This window comes from Cavia porcellus, unplaced genomic scaffold, assembly GCF_034190915.1.
Source record: "Cavia porcellus strain 051 isolate PalLab524CR breed Dunkin Hartley unplaced genomic scaffold, mCavPor4.1 scaffold_2, whole genome shotgun sequence".
Classification (NCBI taxonomy): domain Eukaryota; kingdom Metazoa; phylum Chordata; class Mammalia; order Rodentia; family Caviidae; genus Cavia; species Cavia porcellus.
This window is the reverse complement of record NW_026947485.1, coordinates 11362957-11367876: the sequence shown is the minus strand read 5'-3', so window position 1 is coordinate 11367876 and position 4920 is coordinate 11362957. Positions and strand designations below refer to the sequence as shown.

The 4920-nt window shown below is 42.1% G+C and overlaps 1 long non-coding RNA gene across 3 annotated transcripts; it reads right to left on the bottom strand.

Moving 5' to 3' along the window:
- Positions 1–209: 209 nt before the first annotated feature.
- Positions 210–4406, bottom strand: LOC134473554 (uncharacterized). 3 transcript variants are annotated; one of them, XR_010043864.1, is made up of 3 exons: positions 1448–4401; positions 1266–1373; positions 210–442 (listed from the first exon to the last, which is right to left on the bottom strand). It is a non-coding gene; the product is annotated as an uncharacterized LOC134473554 (long non-coding RNA). The 3 variants fall into 3 exon arrangements; XR_010043863.1 differs by lacking the exon at positions 210–442 and adding an exon at positions 454–944 and having other exon boundaries at positions 1448–4400; XR_010043862.1 differs by lacking the exon at positions 210–442 and having other exon boundaries at positions 1448–4406.
- Positions 4407–4920: the final 514 nt, after the last annotated feature.

Below are 4920 nucleotides of genomic sequence, written 5' to 3'. Positions count from 1 at the left end.
GTTTGTTTTCTTGTTATTTTTGAGAAGTTTTTCATTTCATGCTCCCACTTTACAAATCTGTCCTCCAGTTCAGATAATCTATCCTTAGTTTCTTTCAAGCTGTTATGCCATCTTTCAATAGAGTTTTTAGTTTCCTGGTAATCTCTTTGAACCTGCTTCACGTATTCTATGTTTTCTCTATTTTCTCCATCAAAGAATTCTTCCCTCCATATGGGCCCTAGCCTATTCTTCATGACTTCATATTTTCTAAACACTCCAGGGGTTACAGAGTGATAAATGAAGGGAAGCTTTATCCTGAGGTCACCACTTACATTGGCACATGGCAATAAGGTTAGCCTGTCCTTCATAGGCTCTTGGCCTGGCATTTTCTTTTCTTCCTGGGTAATGTATGTTCTCCCAAGCATTTTCTTTCAGAAAAGGCCAGCTTCATCACAGTTGAAAACTTAATGAGAGCAAAAGCAATTTCTCTGTGTCATCATTTTGAAATCATGTATGTTATTTTCAGCAACCCTTTCACCAGCACTGGCTGCTGCATCCTAATTCTTGCTTTAACATTACGAAACTTCTCTTACTGGCACAAAATGTTTTACCATTATCACTCACTGATGGACTGTCCTTTACAACATCTGCATTCATAGCTCAGCTTTTTCAAATTATAGTCTCAGACAGGCTATAACCTGCCATCATCTCTTTTTATCACACTTATCATAGTCTTTCTACCTAATCTAACACTTTGATCATGACTCAGTAATTTGAGTAACACCTTTAGCAACACTAGCTTCCTTATACAAGTATTTTCTCTAAGATTGTTGAGGGTGGATTTTTGACTCGCTGTACATATTGGTGAGACTGGTCACGTCAATGTCACTCTTCTATTTCTCCACAATTTCTTTTTTCAATTGTGATTGTTTTCTTTATCTTCCCTTCCTCCCGTAAATTCTTTTCTAGATTTGGGGGGGGCATTTTGATAGAGGTAATTATAGCAATTATACAAAGCACTGATCAAAATTATATCCACAAACACACACGTCTGGGTTCAGATTGACACATACACTTTTCTGGCATCAGGAGTTTCTGCTTACAACCACACATGTGGCTGACATTTAGGTCACAACTCAAGACTCTGGCTATAAATTAAACCTAAAATTCCAGTTGTAACCGAAGTTGTTCCTATGGGAGGTTGGTTGTAATTTAAGGGTTCACTGTATATAGCTGGTAAAAGAAAAAACATCCATCACCATCTAAGAGAAAAGTGAAATATCTACCTCTTGAAGAAACTGGGCTTTAGCTTGCTTGATGTCATTTAATATCTTCTCATCCACAGTGAACAGGAGCTCCTCTGGAAGTGGTATATCCCGTACTTTTTCTGAACCCTGAAAACAGGGAAGACTTAAAAATATTTTCTCTGTGAAATGTTAGGAGGAAAGGAAACAGCTGTTCTACGTACCATCCATCTTCCTTCAGTCTCTATAATCCTCTCATCCACGTAATGGGCGATGTTCACCATGACCATGGCATCAAAAGGTGCATGCTAAAACAGCACACCAAGAGCTCAGATAGTTGTTAGACTAAAACCTTAGCAACATACAGGTAAAGGACAGAAAGGCACAGACAGAATCCTCAGATGCCTTGCTTCCTACAATAAAGATCCAGCAATCCTAGAAACTGTAATGTTATTTAAGATACAACGTTCACAGCTGGAGGCAGTCACTAGGGCCATTGGGTTCAGGGGTGGGTGAGTGTGTAAGGAAAAACAAATCACCAGAGAAACTAACTGTGTAAAGAAACACAAACAATGGGAGAAATGAAGTATGTTATTCTCTCTGGAATTCAAAGTAGATGTATGCATGTAATGCTGATCTGAAAAGCAGGTGGGGAGGGCAGATCATCTGAGGGCATTCAGGACCCTGAACTTCTTCAAGTGAAGATGGCCACCCTAAGGCAAGGAAAGCCCAAGAATGCAGATCCAACTTCTGAGAAGTTGCTGACCCTTTTCAATGTAATTCTAACAGTATCACAAGCAGCTAAGTTGGAGAGAAATTAATGTACAGTCAGAGAGAGGCGAGGCTCTCAAGAAAGTCAATGGAAATCAAAGATATCAGAGCTGTGGTTGGAACTGCATCTGAAGAAGACCAAGCCGCAAAACACAGTCTCAATGGCCTGACTTGTGTGCTTCCTTATGGGAGGAGAAGAACTGTACAGTAATTATTACCACCAAGTCCATTAAGTCTAGATGTGCATTAGACACTGCTGGGAGCTCCTGAGTTGGTGATCGTTCACATTTGTGGAGCCAAAAGCACAAGGGCCAGAACAGGAGTGTGCCAAGGACATGAAGCACCTGAGAAATGCCCTTAGGGCATAGAGTGCTAGAGGTGAACAAAGGGCTGAGAAGTGAGCTAGTTAAGCGAAGGGACATGGTATGACAAGTGTATAAATAAACGCAATGTGGTAGTTGAGCAGTCTCCCCATCCAGAGGAAGGGCTTCACCTGACCCCAGCTTTCTGTCTCTGTCTTAATTTCTTCATCATCTTATCATTTTTCCCCTCAGGAATTTAGAAAGCTCTCATGGTAGACACAAAAGACACCTAAGAGGGTAACCCATCCTTTCCCAAGAATGTTCTCATTTTAGAAGCTACAGATAAGCCAAGGTGGATGAAGTCAGCCATAGGCCCTTGCTATGTATCCCTCTTTACTACTGGATCAAATTAGCTACATAACTCACTACCATCTTATTGGCTGATTATAGTTCAGCCTATGCTATACCCACACTGTGACTTTACTGTATAAATTACCCGATAAATGTTCTTGGTGGCAACCCACTCAGGACCCCTCCTGAGCAGCCATTCCTTAATCTCCAATAAATCTTTCATATGCTTAACCTCCTCTATCCTGTGGAATTCATTTTTCAATTTCAGGGGACACAAACTCTGCACAGCTGAAGCTAGCAGGCTGGGAGTTACACTTCTTCTCTGGCAACACTACAAGCACCCAAAGCAGAGCTGACTGTAAGTGTCTCACAGGGTAGACTGTGAGGGAGGCTGTGCCAGACGCGAGCTGCTGCTGTGAGCAAGGAGCACTTGAGGAGGCCACAGGTCCCTGCCAGCCTGGGCGCTCCCAGAGAATCTCAGGTGTCACCATGGGTACTGCTCTACCTGAGACAGCAGCATCAGTGTCTCATTGTTCTTCTGGAACCAGGGAGAAGAGGAGGCTGAAGGATATTAGTCTCTCTGGCAGATAGGAGAGAGGCTGGAGCTGTCAACCACTTCCCAGGGGGTACTTCTCACAGAAAAGGTGAGCAGGAACTGGAATGACGACAGTCAAAGAGACCCAGACGATGGACTAGAGACACCAAGGCAACTAATTAGAGGTTCTGTGTCAACAGTGAACTCAAAGGGAGGATAAAGAAAATGATCTTCCAAACAACTCACCACAATTCCTTGTCATGCCACGAGCTGCTCTAACAGACACCTACCCTAGCATCTGCTTATCAACCAGGCCACATACTTCTGGAACAGCAGCATTTGCTGTCCTTCAAGCAATTGCCACATTCTGGGGATGTGATCCTGGGCCAGGCTAAGGTGAGCACCTGATTCTCAGGACAGACAGGTGAGTCACACAGACTAATCATAGCCAGATACAAGGGCTGTTTCAGGACTTTTGCTGGCACCACTGGAAAAAGGAAGCAGGCTATTTCCCTGGCGGTCAGTAGGCTAAGAGACCTCTGAAGACCCGAGACTGAAGGCAACATCATGTTAGGCTGTCTACGGAATGGGAGAGAGATTCTAATCAGAGCCTCTGGACACTGGAAGTCAGCTTTATTCATACGTAGGTACACATCTATGCCAACAAATACCTTCCTCAGCGAGTACCAGTTTGATTTAAATTTCCATCATTTAAAACTGAAAATGGATTTAAAAATAAGCCACTGAACCCTTTTTTTCTGATTTTTTTTCTTGATTTATAAATCTTCTGAATCTAAGACAAAGCTAGTAAAGACCAAGAGAAGAGACAGAATAAAATGGGGAAAAGTTCTTTTTATTTTTTCATAAAGATCTACACTGGTACATAACTGCTGGATATTTTAATACTCATTATCTAAACAGTGTCCCAAAGGTTATGTGTCATCTTAAGAAAATAGTTAGGTAATTACTAGGTGAATCTAAAAATATATTCATTTATATTTCCTTAGGCATAGAAATAATGTTGTATGATACCTTTTAAAATAGTTGAGGTACTATGCAAGCAGATAATGGTGGATTTTAATAAAGCTAAAGTTAGATGTAATTTTTTTAGCAGATATACATCAAGCTGTGGGTCCTACTACAAAAGAAAATAACTTGACCTATGCTCTACATCACTGAGAATTCATAAGTGGACTTCTCAATATATAATGCTTTTAAGCTAAAAAAAAAATATCTATTTATCTGTAGTACAGCATACCCTAAGTACTTGTGAACTACTGCCAACAAGTTTACCTAAAAGGAAAATAAAAAAGACTTTTTGATAGTTTACTTACCTGTGGTGAGTGAGCAGAATGGGGACCCTTCCATAGAGTAGGAGGCTCCAACAGAGCACATTCTGGGACCGGGCAGACTAGCTGGAACAGGACACTGCAGTGACTTTAGTTGCATATTCCCCTCTCTAGCAGGATTGGTGGGGAGTGCTGGGCCTGGGTGATGCAGTGGACTAAGACCCAGTAGGCTAGCCCAAACCAGGTCCCAGCACCTGGCGGTGTATACCCTAGCAGTGAAGCCGTCAGTAGGTTGACTGACTTGGAGGGGCAGGCCCAGCAGAGGCTGCCCAGGTCTGTGTCTCCCTAGTACACTGCAGTGGGCAGAAACACCTAGCCAACGGATTCAAACAAACTATAACTGACTAAGAAAGAAACTGGGCCTCCTATAGATGCTTGTATGGAAGGAA